The sequence below is a fragment of the Ambystoma mexicanum genome, chromosome 10, assembly GCF_040938575.1.
Source record: "Ambystoma mexicanum isolate Mex_15411 chromosome 10, UKY_AmexF1_1, whole genome shotgun sequence".
Lineage (NCBI taxonomy): Eukaryota > Metazoa > Chordata > Amphibia > Caudata > Ambystomatidae > Ambystoma > Ambystoma mexicanum.
The window spans coordinates 536,827,705-536,847,488 of record NC_090932.1 but is presented as its reverse complement, the minus strand read 5'-3'; the positions used below and the strand labels follow the sequence as shown (position 1 = coordinate 536,847,488).

The following is a 19,784-nucleotide window of genomic DNA, read 5'->3' as shown; positions in this document are numbered from 1 at the left end:
ACCATTTTTAGAAATTGAGGGACATATGCAAAGCAAGAGCCTCTTGCTTTGCATCTGTCCCTCAATTTTTAAACATCGTTTTTCACCCGGGCCGCCAGAGAGAGACACACAGTATGGATGGAACAAAGGACCACCCATACTGCGTCTCTTCTCTGCGGGGGGGGGCGGCTCAGCCCCGACTTCATTCTGCCGGGGGTGCCCGGGCCCCTTACTCGGCGCCCCTGGTGAGACCCTCTTGAAAGCCATGCTGGCTTGGGGCGGGTGACAGAACCTTGGACGCTACAACGACTGCGAGGGGCTGGGTGAAGGGCAGCGGGGAACTACGGGGAGTTGAGAAGGAGTGGAAATTAAGAACATAAAAGGAGAGTCTAGGGGAGTAATCCAAGGATGGGGAATAAAAGGAGCGCATGAGTTGAAAACAAATCTTAAAACAAAATCCCCAGTAAATAATGAGCCGCGAGAACAGCAAAGCAGATTTGTTAAGTAGAAGCATATACCCTGTCAACTCACCTCTTCTAAAACAGCTTCGGAGCCCTATGTCACTGACTTCGCTTCGCTCTTAATCCCCTGCTCTATAATCACGCCCTAAGAACTTTCAGACACCTAAGCAGCGCCCCGCCTCCAAAAGAACATCGGCCGCCCTACCCTTAACCTTCATAAACATCCATTGACCTCCCACCAACCGTATTCCACTGCCTCAGAATCCCGCCTACATTCGGAACATCTTCACCCACCCCTTTATATCTCTACTTTCTTTGCTTTAGTTTTTTCCCACTACTGTATCCCGCCCCCATCTAATCACGTCTGCGCTCTAGACACGCCCCCTCCAACTCCATTGGAAATCATTTCTCCAAATTGGAACTGCCATTTTCAACGATCCATGTGGAACGCTCGGTCACGTGTACGGAACGTTGTAGCTAAAGAGTGTCAGTATCAGTCGGCCATATCTATAGTACCATCTTACAGCGAGATTTAGTACCGGGAGTACCTATAGCGATCGGTGTCGTGCTATAAATGAATTGTTTTGCCCGATTTTTCAACTTAAAAAAAAGTATTTATAAGTAATTATGCAAATATTAAAATCAATCACTTAAAATGATCTGATTACTTACCGGAAATCTTCATTACTCCCTGTCCTGCTCTTCCTCGTCATAGTACCTACTACATAAGAGGCCCCTGCCTCCGACACAGGACCTTCTCCTATATATTTTCTTCCATATAACTCCTCCCCTTAATCCACCGCTTCCAGTTGAACATTCAAGCCGGATCATGAGACCCCCCCACTCCCTAGGTTGTCAGTACTGTGACTAGGAAGAGTAGGACTATGAGTAATAAAGATCACCGGTAAGTAATCCGAGCATTACCTCCACGTCCGCTCTAACTCGTCCCAGTACCTACTTCATGAGGCATACCATCATACATGCCAACATTTCAACCCACCTGTGAGGAAGATTAGGTCAGAAAAATCGGGGAGCCAAGGATTTTCCCATAGGAATGCATTGGGCAAAGATTTATTTTAGGCGGGAGAACGTGAAAAATAGCATTATTTTTCAATGAAAAATCGCTAGTCTCCCATCTAAATCGGGAGGGTTGGCATGTATGGACCATAGCAGCAACGGGGAGAGGTCCCAATGAGAGATAGAGACATACCTCTCAACTCACACGCTTTTGGCAGGCATCACCCGCCCTGAAAGCAGCTCTCTCACCCGCCAAGCCACCTACCCGTATGTGATGTTGCAAGCATGAACGGCGCATGCGCGAACCTCGTTCCGGGCCGCGCATGCGCATGAGGAATAAAGAACGTCCGTGCGGGCAGTTGCCGTGGGGACGTCGTAAGGCACACACGCGTGTCCCGTGTCTCCTTGTGTGGATGCGTGTGTGCGGTGCAGCCCGAGGTACGGGCCCGTACACAACATCTGGCGACGAAGCGGGATGCGAATCGAGCATTCCCCGAACCCAGTGCGAGCAAAGCGGATCGGTTTCTACGCAGGACACAAGGCAGTAGCGGCCTGAAAAGGTGCTTGTGCGCTGCTCACGTTCCACAGAAACCACAGTGACCTAATTTTTGAAATCCTGACGGTCGTCGACATCCAAGACGACTGTCCTTCGAGCTGTGGTAACTGGACGGGTCCGCGACCACGTTGATCCACACCACGCGGCGGCCTGAGATACGTCGACCGTCCGCACAAGTCAGGTTTGCGGCCTCCAAACCCTAAGGAGGTGCCAGTGCGACCTGTGAACATGGCGGAGAGTGACGAAGATGCAGGGACAGCGCCGGTGGCGGTAAGGAGGAGACAACAGGGATCGCTGTTACCCATGCAAGAATTTGACACGTCGGGTCCACCCTCAAAATTGGGCCCAAAATGGTTGCTGTGGATAAGAAAATTGGACATGTACTTCACCGCAACAGGAGAAACCAATGATGATGCAAAAAGGGCAACTCTACTATACTCCGCGGGTATGGACGTCCTACGCATCTATGAGTCCCTTAACCTGCAAGTAGTTACCTACGATACGGTCTGTTAGGCAGAAACCTGTGCAGTTCCCTTAGGGAACACTGCAAAAGATTTAAGACGACAGGTGTTGGCAGTAAACCCACTTGGTAGCAGTCTGTATCACCCAGATTTACCTGGTAGCTGTGGCTGAGCAGTCAGACTTCCCTCAAGAAGAGTTAGACAGTATGCAAAGTATACACAATAGGTACCCAGAGCTTTGGTATGAAAGTATATAATTATTTATTTAAAAACACACTGTTTGAAACACTCCAGCACTCTTGTTGTAAAATATTCTAAACACAGTTACTATTGTAATATATACACCCCTTTTCCCTTATCAGATAAGTCACAGTAAACACCACTTATTTTCATACAGAGGTGAGCGCTTAACTAGATGGCACTCCAATAAGTTTGTGAGAAAAGGGAGGGAAAAAGACAGAATATGGAAAGGCACACCACTCTAAGATTCAGGAACATTGTTAGCAGAAGAGCAAAAAGTCACTGGTGAGCCAAAGTCCAAAGGCTGGGCCCACTCTTAGAGAGAGCAGAGCACAAATGCGCCCAAGATCACACAGTTACACTAGGCTTAGAAAGACTTGCAGAGGGTTCAAAAAGAGTTTAGAGAGGCTTAGGAAAGTTTAGCCAGGGTGTCCCAGGCTAACCCAGGTTCGAAAGCCGGGGACTAAATCTATCCCGTACAGTCGGTAGCAAGGGAAGCCAGGCGGGACACGGTACCTTAAGTGGGAAGGATCCTCCAGCGGTGGCAGTTGTTCCTGGCAGCGGGTGCAAGTCTCGGCGTCGTCCAGGGGAAGAGAAGATCTCGACTTGGAGGAAAGATGAAGGTCGTTGCACTACCAGGGAAGAAACCAGCCGTGGAGTTTTCCGGTTAAAGGTGGTACCTTTGTTTCGCGGTCATAGTAAAACATGGTATCCCGGTTGCCGGGCTGCTTGGCACAGGCAAGGCGGCCACGAGGTATGTCGGGAAGGCGAAAAGACAGTGAAACTGGTTATCCCCACCAGTCAAAGGAAGAAGACTCTCCGGTGGGAGATCTCTGTCGTTGGGAAATGTGGTGAGACGGTCCAGCAGGGCTCCACCGGTGGTGGTGTCGTGGCAGGTCGGCTCAGCTTCTCCCTCATCGGATTCTTAGGTCCTGTGGCGACTTCTGAAGTTCCAGTCCCCAAAGCCCTGCTTTTATGCAGAAAACCCCCATTCACTCAGCCTAGCTGTCACTCAAACATGCCAAGTGGTGAGCTGGCCGGCATACCACTTGGGCCAATCAGGACGGAGTGCGACTTGAGTTGCCTAGGCAACTCAGTCCAGGGTGCCTAAATCCCCCTCCACCCCTCCTAAGTACCCCAGACAGAGTGGCACCACTTTGGAGGGCTTCTGTGGAGAAGCCCGCCAAAAAGTGGAACAAAGGGCTCGACTTGGGTTGGAGTCACAGAAGAGAACACAAACGCCATTTTAGAATTAAGTTTTGGCAAAAAATACCAACCAGAGAATTAATATTAATTAAATAAACCGGCGGTATGTTCGAGGCTACCGTAAATAATTAAATAAAGACAGTAGCCCAAAACAATGGGAAATCCCATAGGAAAATATTCGCGGTTGAATATAAAAAGTAGTATCCACTGCCACCAGCCAAAACTTGCTCAGGGGGGACGGAGACGTGCCCCCTCGACTAACAGACCCAGGGGCAATCGAATTGCCCCAGCCAGTACGTCCACAATATGATGGTTTGTACTGGTTCTGTTCAGAATTTAAGACTAGTAAAGTCAATGGTGACTTTACATGCCCTGGGAGACAGTAGTCAGTCCCAGGGTATGGAGACTATACTGGGGGGTCACTATGACACCCCTGTGTCACTGCACTGAGGGTGCTGTGTAACACACATCACAAAAACACATGAAGCCCTATGGAGTAAAAGAACCCATAGCCCATTAAACACATCTAGATTCAAAGAAACACACTCAAATCATGCCCAAGAGTGAGGGTAAAAGAGTCTCACTCTTGGCAGGAGAAAAAAAGAAACCCCAAAAATCCAGCAAAGCTGCTGGGGGACTCACTAGGTTAGGAAATTCAGCCTAAACAGAGAATTCTCACTAACACGGTCAAGACTGCCTTAAGGAATCATTTTATTCCGCTGTCCAACGTGGACTATGAGAGATTCCTGTTCAACAGTGAAAAACATCGGGAAGAAGAGTTGCTTGAGCAGTTCTGTGCCCGCCTGAGACAAATGGCCACGACGTGCAGATGGGACAACGAGGAGTCCATGATCAGAAACCAAGTCATCCAAGGCTGTGGCTCAGGCAAACTCTGCAGACAGGTGTTAAAGGAGCCAGGGTGGACTCTGACACAGATCCTGGACAGCGGAAGAATATATGAATTGGCAGAGTCGAGGGGTGCCACAATGGACGCAGTGGTGCGTCCCAGCAGGTCAGAAGATGCGTTTGCGGTAGGGAGGCAGTCCGCATCAAAGAGTAAGTGGAGTCAGAAACGCCAAGAGGCAAGCCCGACGCATGGAGTGGCGCCCATTTATCAGTATTGTGGGTACGATTTGCCGCACTCCGAGGAATGTCCCGCCAAATCCAGATCCTGTGGCAGATGAAACGGACTCGGACACTATGCCCGGATGTGCCGCGCTCCTGCGCCGGTGCCTACTCAAAGGGGTCCGGCCAGGTTGTTCGGTAGTGCGTCGAGGGGTCAAAAGAGCATTGCGACAGTGGAACAGGATATGCAGAGGCTGAATATGGCCGAGGAGGACGAGGTGTTCTTCATTTCGAGCATAGCCACAGGGGCAAGGAAAAAGAGGCAGCCGAAATGCATAGTGGAAATCCAAGGGGTCCCTACACAAGTGATGATCGACACAGGAGCCTCGGTATGTGTGCTGGCCTCCGATCACTATCAGTCGATCCCGGGACCACCACTGTTGGATGTCTCGAGAGCAAAGATCTTCACGTTCGGCGGCAACACACCGCTCCCCATCAAGGGTGTCTTCGTGGCGCCCGTTTCAAAGGGCGGCAAGTCCATAAAAGCACGATTTTTCATCACCGACGTGAGCCCCCACTCCCTGCTTAGCTGTGCAGCGTCGGAGGCATTGGACCTTGTGCATTTTGCATTTGCAGTCTATCAAGTAGACATTGAGCAGCTACTAGCCAGATTCTCAGGCCTTTTCGAAGGAGTGGGAAAGTTGAGAGCTCCTCCTGTGCGTTTACACATCGACGACACCATCAGGCCCACGACTCTCAAACATCGAAGGATCCCGTTCCACCTCCGGGAGCAGGTGGAGGAAGAACTCTGCTCACTGGTCCGAATGGACATCATCGAACGGGTGGAAGGCCCAGCGCCCTGGGTCTCACCCATAGTGGTGGTCCCCAAGCCAAAACAGCCGGGAGCGGTGCGCATCTGCGTCGATATGCGCCTCCCAAATGCAGCTATCAAAAGGGAGACTCACATTACGCCCACTCTCGATGATATTATAGGAGAACTGCAAGGGGCGAGAGTTTTTTCGAAGTTAGATTTGAGGGCGGGCTATCATCAGCTCGAGCTCCACCCGGACTCACGTTATATCACAACGTTTACGACGCATGATGGCCTCTATCAGTTTAAGCGCCTGAGCTTCGGCATTTCATATGCTGCAGAAGTTTTTCAGAACACCATCAGGGGGCTCGCAGGACTGAAAGGTGTTTTGAATATGAGCGATGACATCTTGGTGTTTGCGGACTAGGAGGCGGAACACATGAAGAGACTGGAGTGCACGCTGAAGAGGTTAGAGGATTTGGGGCTTACCCTACACCGTGAAAAATGTGAATCTTTCAAAAACAGAATTGGGTTCTTTGGCTTCATCTTTCATGCCAGCGGCGTGTCGCCGGATCCTGCAAAGATCAAGGACATTCGGGAGGCCGCAGCACCCCAGTCCCCAACGGAGGTAAGGAGTTTCTTGGGGATGGTGAACTACTGTGGGCACTTCATTAAGGGTTTGGCCTCCATGTCGGAACCCCTCAGAGCGCTGACCAAGAACGATGCTGTCTGGGTGTGGGAAAGAAAAGAACAAGAGGCATTTCAAGTCATCAAAAATGCCCTGTCCGACGGAGACACCATGGCGTACTTCGACCCCACCGCCGAGCCGGAGATCGTTGTTGACGCCAGCCCGGTGGGCGTAGGTGCCGTGCTAATGCAAGCGGACCAGAGAGGGGGCATGCGACCCATTGCGTATGCGAGCAAGGCGCTCACAGACACAGAACAGCGCTACTCGCAAATAGAAAGAGAGGCCTTGGCCATACTGTGGGGCTGTCGCCATTTTCATCTCTACATCCTCGGCAAGCCGGTCGTAGTCGTGACCGATCATAAGCCCCTGCTGCCCATCCTGGCAGGGGTGTCATCCAAACCTCCACCCAGAATCGAACGATGGATGCTGGCCCTCATGGAATATGGGGTTCGACTGCTGTACAGACCAGGGACCAATAATCCAGCGGACTATCTGTCGCGACACCCAAACCCAGAGAGCGTGGAAAAGACCAAGGAGGTGTCCGCTTGTAGAGGGCTGCTCTGTCAGGTCGTGGAGGGTGCATTGCCGGTGGCGCTGTCCAGGCTCACCATAGCGACGGAATCGTCCAAAGATGAGGTGTTCCACATCATCAAAATGGCGGTTAGAAGTGGCGACTGGAGAGAGGTGCTTCAGAACAATTCAAGGCGGCAGGCTGATGCCCAAAAAGACCTTCAGGCGCTGTGGAGGGTGAGGGATGAACTATCCATTTCCGACGATGGACTACTGTTGAGGGGGAGGCAAATTGTGATCCCGCACACCCTGACTAATCGTGTGTTGGAATTAGCCCACATAGGGCACCAAGGGGTGGCCAAGACCAAAGCCCGGCTTCGACCCAAGGTGTGGTTCCCTGAACTCGAGGGAATGGTCGAGCTGTTCATAAAAAGGTGTCTACCGTGTCAGGTGGCGAATCCCGGGGACAAAGCTCCACCGATCAGCTCAATGGAACGGAGCGAAAAGCCCTGGGGAACCGTCCATGCAGATTTTGGATCGACGGGTCGGGACATGTATTTTTTAGTGGTGGTAGACCAATGGTTCAGACATCCCGAGGTGGAGATCGTAGAGTCCACCGCCACCGAGTACACCACTAGGGCCCTGGACAAAAAGTTTGCGACCCATGGCTTCCCCGAATTACTATGCTCAGACAATGGTCCCCCGTTCACGGGGAGCCAGTTCGCACAGTATCTCAAAGCGAGGGGCATCCATCACCAGAGAGTATCCCCGTTGTGGCCGCGTGTGAACGGGGAAGCTGAAAGGCTCATGCGCACGCTTAACAAGGTGCTGAGAATATCCGCAAGCGGAGGAGAGGACCTCCCGAAGAAGGTTGTGGAATTCCTGCGGGAGTATCGAGCCACGCCGCACCAATCGACGGGCATAGCCCCTGCTGAAGCACTATTCGGCGCTGCCCTCGAGGCATGATACTGGAGGTAGAAGGAAGAATACCTGGGGTCATTGACAATGATAAAGTGAGGGAGGAGCGGGTCGCCCGCAATCAGAGAGAGAGTGAGAGGAGAGGCCTCCAAGACAAAGAAGAATTGGCTGTAGGTGATTCCGTGCTGGTGCGGAATCGTCACCCCGAAGGCAAACTATCACTACCTTACGAACCCCACCCGTGGAAAGTCACGCACGTGAAAGGAACTATGGTCACGGCAGCATGCAACCGGGGGACAGTCACCCGCAATAGGTCCTTCTTAAAAAAAGTGGGCACATCAATGAGGGACAGTGAACCGGACGAAGGCACCTCATCCGAAGCGGTCCCCGAAGGTGCGGCGGAGGACGCTCAGAGGGAGGACGTTCCACATGCCGATGGTCCCGGCTCGACTCAGCACAGCACCTCTCGGTACTCTGTGCGGGTAAACCGCAGACTGCCGGATCGCCTCAGGGACTATGTTCTGGACTCGGGAGACTGAGCCGAGGGTACAGCAGCCAGCCGACCCACGTTTGGTTATATGTTTATGTTGACCAGGTATATGGTCCACTCTGGTTGATGTTAAATTGTTTTTGTTGGAAAAAAAAAGGGATGTGATGTTGCAAGCATGAACGGCGCATGCGCGAGCCTCGTTCTGGGCCGCGCATGCGCATGAGGAATAAAGAACGTCCGTGCGGGCAGTTGCCGTGGGGACGCCGTAAGGCACACACGCGTGTCCCGTGTCTCCTTGTGTGGATGCGTGTGAGCGAGTGCGGTGCAGCTCGAGGTACGGGCCCGTACACAACACCGTATATATAAATGAATTGGCTATCACCGCCATCGGGTGAGAAAACTTTGAGAGCTATGCAGAGACAAAGTGTCTGGTGGTCTCAATAAAGATAGGACACCGGTAGTGCTGTAAGCAGTGTTTATTTGCACACCACAAAACTAATGACAAGGGGTAAGTAATGTCGATGGGTGGGAGAGGGCTGTACTCACATTATTTGCTGTCCATGTGCCCAACAGTTCACTCATTGTAGGCAGAATGTGCACAATGCCTGCACACTGGCAATCTCCCAGAGCACCCAGGTGGCTTCCTTCAGCCTTGGAATTAAGCTCTGGGAGTTGTGTCCTCTCTTGTTGGGCTCTAGGTCATTAGAGCCTCCTGGATCAGGAGAGTGCTGGGGCGGTGTGTTCACTACGGTGCCTGCCGGATTCTGAGGCAAGCGCGTTGATCCGCACTTCTCGCTTACAAGATCTTGCGAGGTCACCTTCCCGCGATCTCGTGAGATCACCTTCCCGCGATCTCGCAACGGAAGTCCCCACAAAGTGCAACAACAACAAAAACCACACCTTTAATGACTCCAAAAATCACATCCCAACAGACAAAACACCAACCCGAAGGAACCATCCCCGGAGTGGGAGACATTCAACCAATAGTGGTTGACAAAGGTGCTCTGATCCGCCCAGGTGGCAGCCCTACAAATCTCCTGTAGAGAAACCCCCCAAACATTTGCCCAGGAAGCAGCCAAACCCCTGGTAGAGTGACCCTGAACGTGGTCAGGCACCGGCCAGAAGCCACATAAGCCATGGAGACAACAGTACGGATCCACCAGCTAATGGAAACCAGAGGTCTACAGTCCCGCACCAGCGGGGCCAAAAGTAACCAAGAGACTATCAGACTGCCTGAAAGGGGCAGTCCGAGCCATGTATTCCAGAACCGCCCAACGCACATCAATGGCATGCCAAGCCACCTCGTCTGGCGTCTGCAGATCCTGGAAAAACGCAGGGAGAACCAGATCTTGAGAAGTGTGCAACCAAGACACAACCTCAAGTTGAAACTTAGGATCACACCTTTAAACCACAGAGTTCGGTACAGCTCTCAAGAAAGGGGGATGATACAACAGAGCCCCAACCTCCCCCAGCCTACGGGCAGACGTGATAGCGATCAGGAAAGCAGTCTGTTGTGGTCGTGTAAAAGATCACACCAGGCAGGAGATTGAGTTAGTGTTATTTATTTGCACAACACAATAACTCTGCTTCACCCACAAATTACCTATCAGCATACAGTGTAGCAATGGGTGGTTTCATCAGTTGAGTCCTGCTGGCAGTCTCTGTATTGAGATAAGTGTGTAGGCCCCTGATCAGGAGGTTGCAGGGGAGAACGTTGGGCAGCCTGCCTCTCCGTGGCTTGCCTTGCTCGTAATACCCAGAGCGGGAAGCTCCCGCTTGTAATCTCACAGTTGGTTCAGCGAGGCTTCACACGGGACTTTGTGAGGGTTCTTTACTCTTCATACCTCCTTTTGTTGGACAAAGTTTGTTTTACTCCATCACGCCGGTGTACCTTCCTGGTCTTCTTTCTCTGTGTGGTCGGCTGCTCTCTGCATTCTCTTCTTGCGACGTTGCAGCCCTTTCACTGATAATCTCTTGTCCCACCACATTCCTCTTGGGACTGTCGTCCACTTGTCAGGGCGTCCTTAGGTCCTGCATCTCTGCATGTCCAGACTGTTCTCTTATGGTCAGGTTCTCTTTGCCCAAGCTCTACCCTTGACTTCTGTGCTCTTGTGTTGTGGGGCTGAATGCTTCTTCTTCCCCCATTTTGTACAGTGCTACCCTCTCTAAGTTCCATCGATTCCCATTTTGGGTGCGTACGTGATTTGTCCCTCTCTGCACCACTCTCAATGTTCTGCTGAACTTGGACCCAGTCTAGGGATCTCTGTGCACCATTTTAATCTTTATCAGATCTCCTTCTCGGACTGTGTTTTGTTAAGGATTTCTCCTTTCGTCACTATATCTCTTCATGTTTTCTTTGCTCTTCTTAATTTGCCATACCAATTCTTACATCTCCACCCTTTCATCCTCTCTCACACTCGCCAACCGTGGCGGGACCAGGGTGGAGGTTGCCCTGCGTCCTCTGAGGAGGTGGAACAGCGATATATTTGTGACCTCATTGGGGGTGAGGCGATGAGCCGCTATGGCTTCCTTGACTGTGCTGAGCAAGTCGAGTCTCGCTGCTGTAGCTAACTGTAAGGCTCCCTTAATGAACCTGTTGGTACGTTCCACCAACCCATTTGTGGGTGATATAAGGTTGCTTTGATTTGCTTAATATTGTTCTCCTTCAAGAAATGGTCCATCTCTCTGAATAAGAGTTGCACTCTGTTGTCGGTGACAAGTTCTCTGGGCAATCCCTCTCTCTGAAAGATGTTTTTAAGGAACTGAATCACTGTGACTGTGTTTATATGTTGGGTACAAATTTGACTTCTACCCATTTGGATGAATAGTCCACTAACACAATGCCATACTTGCTTCCGTGTTCCATGAGTTGTAGCGAGCCTATGAAGTCCAAGCCCAATGTTTGCCACACTCCTTCTGGTACTTCTGTGGGGAGAGTGCCTTATACCCAGAGCTTACAGTCTCCAAATGCTCAAGTGTCAACGCGAGACAGTGGCGGTTCCAGGGCAAAGGTCCCGTGCAAGCTGATCAGTTCACTGGTTGGTCCAGGAACACTTCTGAGAAAGCATGCTTACAGGTTAAGTTGGAGGTGCCGAGAATAGTTACTCCCACTAATCCAATGGGTCAAAGCACCTTTGCAGACCTTCTAGGTTCGATCAGAAACAGGGCGTCCAATGGGACGACAGCATGCTCAGGGTGCCAAACCTTCCAGCGGGTCACCAGCGGTTCCTCGGCTCTGCTTCTTGGTTTCAGGATACGTGGATTCTTTCCTAAATTCTGTGTGAACTCAAGAGATCGACCTGGAATGGGTGTAAGCTGCCTTCTCTTATCCAGAATCTCCTTTGCAGCAAAACAAAGAGGACCCAATGAGAGATCTGCTCATCTACAGCCATCCCAGACATGGGCCATAGTGGTCCTAGTCATTCTCAGGACACCAGATATCCTGGCACCCAGGATGTGTATTGTAACTAGACAGTCCAGCTGCCATCCTGGAGGCGCACACACACAAGGAATGCAGAAGCCTGCAAAAGCTTTGGTTTACACAGGGATCTGCATGACCAAATAAAGAATTTCCCGGGTCTGCTCAACCTGGGGAAGGCAAAGGGACAAGATGGCCAAAGAACAGAACAAAGGACCTCGTGGCATGGCTATTTTAGGCACTGGCCACTGTCCTGGGCCAAACGCCTTTGAGGGTGTCTAGGGCCTTAAAAATGAAAAAGGGGCCCCAGCGCACTGCACTGTAAGGTTCTTTGTGCACTGATAAAATGTTGCTAAAGAATAGCAACAAAGCGAAAGACTAAGGGAAATAAAGTCTCCCAGTACTGAATGTCTTAAGGGCATTTCAGTTTCCCCATAACAAAATTAGCTCAAGCCCAGCGGAGTACAGCAGAAGGCTGGGCCCACTGGAAAAATGCAGGCAAGGATGGTCAGACAACAGCAAAAGGTTGGGGGGGGTTCACAACTGGAGGGAAAATTACACGTAAATGGAAATCTTTCTTAACACTCGCCCCTCCCAGACCAAGGACAGGGGGAACTAATCCACACCTGGATGAGCTTCTTGTTCAGGTTGGTTAAACATTCTGGACAACGCATCAGCATTGCTATGTTGAACACCTGGCCTATGCTCAATGGTCAAGTCAAACCCTTGCAGGCTTATGGACCACCTGAGCAACTTAGGATTCTCTCCCTTCATCCTCATGAGCCACTATAAGGGTTTATGGTCAGTTTGCACAGTGAAGTGGGTCCCATAGAGGTAGGGGCCTCAGCTTCCTTAGGGCCCACCAGTGCTTAATTTGTAAACAAATAAGTGCCAGTGCTCAAAAAGTCTTGGCCCCGTAATACTGACCCGGGGACCGTGGGCACCGCCCGCAGCGCAGGCAGCCCGGGCCGGTTCAGTGCTAGACCTAGATCGGCCCACCACCAGCCCATCACACTGCTGCCGCTCCATGTCACATGTTTGGCGCTGCAGAACCTCCTGGCACAGGCTAGTAGTGGGATGGATGGGGAAGGAGCACACCCAACCGTGCTGGGGGGGGGTGTGGCTCTTATCTTCCCTGAGTGGATTCCTGCCACTGTCACTCCTAGGCAGACCTACTCCTCATTTGTTATGCCTTGTCTGCCAACTCACTCTCTCTCCTAGCCATTCCCTTACCGTGGCTACTATCTATCGGCTACCTGGTCAAATTTTCTCCTTCCTCTCCGAGTGGGCGGACCTCTCCTCCTCACTCCTGTCCTCAACCACTCAACTCCTCTTTCTTGGAGACTTCAACATCCACCTGGATGCCTCCTGTCCCCCCTCAGGACTCTTTCGCGACCTCTGCGATTATCTCTCACTCTCCATTCTCCCGTCTGGGCCGACTCATTCTGCTGATGTTCTGATCTCTTTTGACCTTCCCCTCTCTGCCCCTCTCTCCACTCCTCTCTCCTGGAGTATCACTTTCTCCTATCCTCCCACCTCACCTTCCCTACCCCACAGGCAAAGCCACTCACATCACTGCCACCCTCCTTCTCGGTCATGCGACCCATGAAGTGCGTGTCAGTTGAGGCTTTCGCTGCCACCTTCTCGCCCACCCCATTCGGCTGACTCGCACCCTGACACAGCCCTCTCCACTCTCCACTCTGCTATATCTGATACTCTTGATATCCTTGCCCCTGTCATGAGAATCCGCCTGAAGCCCAAAGCCAAATGTAACTCCTGGTATGACTCGGATCTCGTCACCCTTAAACGCAATTGCAGGGTGGCAGAGAGGAAATGGCATGCTTCATGTTCATCCTCTGACAAACTGGCCTACCGCCTGCTCCAAAGGCAATACCGGCTCTCCGTTCTCACCAAGAAGAGAGCCCTTATCCAAGCCCGCATCTCTGCGGCATCTAACAATTCGGCCGAACTCCTTAAAATCTGCAAGGAGCTGGCCATCCCTGCTGCAGTCTCTCCCTCTCCTGTCCCCTCCCAGGCCCTCTCTGCACGGCACTGGCCTCTCACTTCATTTCAAAAACTCAGGACATCCTGTCCTCACTCTCCTCCTATCACCTCCCCCCCTCTATTCCCTGCTCTTCCCTCTGGCCCTTCTGCAGCCACCCCTCCTCCCTCCTTCTCTGCCTATCCCCTTTTTTCTGCTGATGAGGTTTCTAGACAAGTCTGATCTATGAAAGTCTCGTCAAAACAGGTCCACCCCTGTTCCTCCAAAACTATCAAGGACTACATTGACTCCTTGGCTTCTGCCCTGGCTGACTTCTGCAATCACTCCTTCGCCTCTGGAGTCTTCCCATCCCCCCTCAAGGACTCCCTTGTGCACCCCCTTCTTAAGAAAACCTCTTCCGACCCCTCCTGCCCGGCTAACTATCGCCCAATCTCTATCACTCCCTTCCTAGGCAAGCTCCTGGAGAAACTGGCCATCTCCCAGCTCAATCTCCATGCTGAATCTGTTGGTAGTCTTCATGACAATCAGTCTGGCTTCAGAGCTGCCAGAAGTACGGAAACTGCTCTCCTGAACATCCGTGAGAACCTTGACTCTAACACTCCATGTGTTCTCATTTTGCTTGATCTCTCTTCTGCCTTTGATACCGTCAACCATACCATCCTGCTCAACCGTCTCCGTGATAACCTGGGTATCACTGGTCAGGCTCTGGCGTGGCTCACCTCTTTCCTCTCCAATCGACCCTCCCAGATCCAACTGGGGTCCTTCCTCTCTGACATCTTTTTCTCTACCTGTGGGGTCCCCCAGGGATCTAACCTCTCTCCCTGGCTGTTCAACCAGTATCTGGCACTTCTTGCCCACCGCATCGCTGCTCTCTTTCCCAACTTTCAGTGCTATGCGGATGATACCCAGCTCATTTTCAGGCTACCCTCGGCCTCCTCTTCCCCTTCCCTCATCTCTGATTGTCTTTCTGCTATCCATGAACGGTGTGCCGCCAACAACCTCTGCCTTAATGCCAGTAAGACTGAGATTCTACTCATCGGCACACCCACTCCCTCCTTCCCTGCAGCCCTCTGGCCAGCCTCTCTTGGCCCTCTTCCTGCTCCTACCTGCAAGGCAAAAAACCTTTGGGTCATCTTCGCCTCCACACTCTCTTTCTCTCCTCACATATCTGACGTCTCCAAGAAGTCACACTACCAGCTACTCCTCCTCAGAGATATCCTTCCTTTCCTCTCCTTCCCCCAGAAGCTCACTGTCTCCAGAGCGTTGGTTCTCCCGAAGCTGGACTACTGTAACAGCCTCTATCTAAATCTGCCTGCCTCTACTCTCCGCCCTCTGCAACTCCTCCAGAACAGGAGTGCGAGACTTGTCCTTGGCCTCAAGCCCAGGGATCGTATCTCTCCAGGACTGAAATCACTACACTGGCTCCCAGTGGCTGCGATGATTAAGTTCAAAACCCTCTGCATTGTCCACAAGGCCTTCTTGGGCCTTGGGCCAAAATACCTTCAACTCTCTCTTCCTAAATATCTCCCTTCTCGAGCTCTTCGCTCATCCGCCTCCAACTCCCTCAGGGTCAGCCGCTTCTCCAAATAACGAGTTGGGGGCAGATCTTTCTCTGCAGCAGGGGCCTCCCTCTGGAACAGACTTCCTGCCTCCATGAAACTTGAGGAGAACCATCTCCGGTTCTGGAAGCACCTCAAAACCTTCCTCTTTGCCTCCGCTTTCACTCCCCTCTCCCCTGCTGATATTAGTGAAACTGCACTGAATCTGCAACTGGGCCACTCACCGATCTCGGTCCTTGGCCCAGCCACTCTCCCCTGCACTGCCTCTCTGGCAACCCCTGCACTGCGGGACTGTCTCTGTATCCCTAAAGCCCCTCCTCCCAGCACTTGTCTGCACTTACCTTGCACTTGCCACCAGCTGGCCCTTATTATTTATCCTGTATTCTACTAACCCTGTACTGCACTTTCCCCTCTCCCTTTCCCCCTTGCACTTTTCCCTACCCCTCTACCCATGCACTTGCGCAATCTGAATGACACCTGGCCTAGTAGGATTGTTGTCTGTCTCCCCTCTGTCCCCCCCGCCTCGTCGCGCATTGAAACACTTGTGTATAGGCGCGTTACAAATGCCATATTAAGTCATATACCTGGGCTGAGGAAGTATAATGCTTTAAAGTTGGAAAACAATAGTTATGGTAGGTTTAGTGGTTCCGGCACCCACAGAGGCAAAAGAGTGCATTTGAACACTCTTCTAGACCACACTTGTTAGACATCTGGACAATACTTGCTGTCCACGAAGTGATAATGCATTTGATAAAATGGTTGCAAACCTATGGACGTCATCTTATTTGTCAATTTTGTAAAATGCCCCCCAAGCCGTCTTAAGGTCTAGTCAATAAATACAAATATGCACATGTATGACTTGTCCTGGCTGCAGAGAACATTCTAACAACAAATAAGATGTGGGTTTGTAAATGGCTGCAAAGTGCCAGTTGCCTCCTTTTAACCCCCAACACATCACACTGAACCATTTTGAAATTTTGCTCTGTAGTAGTATCCATGCCGTCTCCATTTTTAAAAAACACCCACTTTCCTTGAGTAAGTAAAACAAGGACACCCCACTTATGCTTGGTAACTTCTTACCTTGTTTTCAGGGACGAGGATATGTACCACACAGCAACATGAGAATCTCAGACTATGACTGCCACCACGATTAACCTCTGATGAAGTCCCTCACTGCAAAGATAAGGGGAGGGGGGGGCAAAGGCACCAAGTCAATGAAAGTGCAACCCACTGGCGTGATACCTCATATGCTCAATAGGAAATTCAACTGCTGGAGGCAGAATTGGGATATTTGGGTTCACACAAAAGACATGACCATTGACCCCTGGACTACATGCAGCAAGCGTGAGGGTTGGAAAAGGAAAGCCTCATAGGACAGAGTGGGCCAAATGTAGTTATTGCAAGCAAGACATTTTACTACTTTCTATGGCAGGGTGGACTTAAGATGACAAGACGTTATACAATATTTTACTGACCTCCATCACAGCACCCGCAGACATATGTTTGACTTGCCTTCAACAATGCAGATGGGAAGATGGGGGTAGAGTGACACCCTTAGTTCTTCAATGTGAACATTCATTAAAGTCGGACCTTTACTCCGCGGTGATAAATGCCACAAGACATTGTTAGTCCAAACATCATGCTTATTTTGCAATTACACGACTTTAACAACCAATGTGTGATTTTACACGAAACACTCATATAAAACACATGTAATTAAAAATCACAGTGAAAATATTGCATTCAGACAGAAATTCCTTCTTAAAACTTGTAGCAAAAATTATTGACACTGCAGGCCTGCAAATTCTCAAGAGGGCATGCGGGATGTAGCTTGGCGGGCACTGTAAAGTTATATCAACAGTGCTTTGTCCCAGCTATACTCTACGGCCTAGAAGCGCTGGCTATGCAGGACCTAAATTGGCTCAATATCTTAGAGGGCCAGTATTGGCGAGCAGTGCTGGGCTGGGGGCCGTCCTGCTCCATGCAATATCTAAGGCTCGAGTTAGGTCTAACCTCTTTGAGGGGCATGGCCTTGCGTGCTCGGGGAGTTTTCGATTTAAAATCTTGCACTGCTCCAAAATGTAAGCTACTTGCAATAGTGGGAAATAATTATGATACTGAGAAGGTCAGGGGGGGAGAAAATTTCAAGAACCTGAATGAATCTCTTTTCCTAGAGATTGGATGGATTCATGCAGCAAAGAGAATGCAACCATTTGTCCACTTGAAAAAATCATTTGTGCGCAAATTAAACCACTGGGATTGGTGTGAAAACTGTACTCATTTTGAAAAATTGAAAGGGTACGAGGCGGTGCTCAATGTAATCCATAGATACAGGAGAACACAGCCTTATTTATTACTCTGCCCTGACCCGGGGGTGAGGGATTTTCTCCTAAGACTGTGAACTAACCAATTGCAGGTTCTTGCTATTACAGGTGTACATCAGGGTCTGGCCTTAAACAATAGGTATTGTCGTATATGTAAGAGAACAGACTCCCTGGAAATGGCCAGACATGTTCTCACTTCTTGCCCCAAATTGGGCCCACTATATATGAACTTGTTGGGAAGACTGGTACATAGATATGAAAGTATTGTAGGAGACTCTTTTTGGGTATACTGTCTTAACTCATATACAATATCATCCCAACTTGCCCTGTTTAGAGTATGGCTACAGGTCAGAAAACTATTGCCAGAAATGTAATCCATTGCCACTGATCTGATTATATCATTATAGAACTTTGCTTTTGCAGTTGTTGGTATTGCCTCATATGGTAGGCCTTGGTAACGCTTTGGGCAACTGTTTGTTTTTTTGATGTATGTATATTCGCTTATATAATTAGAGACACACTCATTTTTAGGTTTTTTAGTTTGACGAGTTATGAAGTTTTGGAATTTTGTATAATTGTGAAAGATTTTGAAAGATGTGATTGATTTTTAATTTGGGATTGTAATGTAATGATTTTGTGTAAAGTTCAAATTTTCGGACTAAATCACAATAAACTATTAATAATTAAAGTTTTACAGCGTTTGTTCAAGTACATTTTTCTGAACAAACATAGTAAAACTTTAACACCGCCAGTTTCGGGGGAAATGCTTTCCTCACCTCTCTGCTTAACAAAATGCAAGTGCGCACCTCCAGGGGCGCACCTAGGCTAAAATGTAAGGGGGAGGGCTAACCCTTCAGGGAGAGGCGCTAACTTCAGAGACAGTGGAGGAGTGGCAAACCTACCTGTGTAGGGGTATCAAACTTCATTATGCATTGTAATGAGACTATTCTAGTGCAGCTTCAATGTTACAATCAGTTAACTCTCTCGTTTAAGTTTAAAAGCACCCACTTCTTGCACATCCTGAAGGTCCTGGAAAGTGTGAAAATGGCAGATGGTGTTCAATGAAAGACTCAATATCATAGTATAACAGAAAATTTCAGAGTCTGGGGCAGTACTCTGGACGGCCCAAACAACCTCAGTGGCTGGGAGCAACAGGGGAGAAAATGTAATGTTGTTTCTACCACAGTTAGTCCGATATACTAGAATCTCTGGTGCACTGACTGGCTGGTGAGACTATGTCTGCCTTTCAAATCAAGTGTTACAACTCCAAGACTGGGGCAGGGGACGGCCAGTGCAGCAATAATGCAATTCTATGTGACCGTATTGGAGCCCCTAGCAGAGGAGGACCAGGGTACATCAATGTGTCCCTATACTTATTAAAACTGTCCTATTGTAAGGGTGTAAACGTAATCACTTATAAGCACTCCAATTTTTTGCAGTTGAAGTCAGGGTGAGATTACATTATTTGGCTGGGATCACACACTCATGCTAAACAGCGAAGCAGGGATTTTAACCCACTCTGCAATTTGGGAATGGCCACCTTCTTCCACGCTTTACATGCAACACATATTTAAGTTTTGGGTGTCAAGACCTACAATAATACTGCCCTATAGAGTTTACTTGCAAAATACACAAATTGCATAAAAGCATCATGACAACATGTAAATCCTTATAGCAGCATGTTGGGCCAAAAAAAATCAGTGTACCTTTTATTTTCCCAAATCCTGAATGGAAAATTATAAGATGCAAAAGGCAAAATATCCATTTACCCACTTTATTTTCAGCGCTTTAAGACAATAAAATAAGTTGTGTCAAACTCACTTAGGTTTGGAGATTTGTCACACGCCTCCAGCATGTTATTATGTATGGTTTTAAGAACATTCAACTAAGGACGTCAAAGCAATCCTTACCTTTTAGCATATCAAGCTATTAGACGTTATAATATAATTTATGGGTATGACCACATTTTCAAAGGGTGCTTTATTGTGTTGCTCGCTTTAACGGTCACAGATTTGCAAGGTGACTGGTGGTCTTTCAGTTGGAAATTCACCATCATGCAGCATAAGAAAGGCTAATGAT

General features: G+C 49.7%; 1 protein-coding gene across 3 annotated transcripts in view; it reads right to left on the bottom strand.

Moving 5' to 3' along the window:
* FARP2 (FERM, ARH/RhoGEF and pleckstrin domain protein 2) overlaps nt 1-715 on the bottom strand; it is a 4,051,843-nt gene extending 4,051,128 nt beyond the window's left edge. For 2 of the 3 annotated variants that reach the window (XM_069618112.1, XM_069618113.1), the window contains exon 1: nt 511-715. The gene's annotated coding sequence lies outside the window, so the exon portion shown is untranslated. The remainder of the gene's footprint in view (nt 1-510) is intronic. The other variant, XR_011276033.1, reaches the window with a different exon arrangement.
* Between the last annotated feature and the right edge of the window lie 19,069 nt (nt 716-19,784).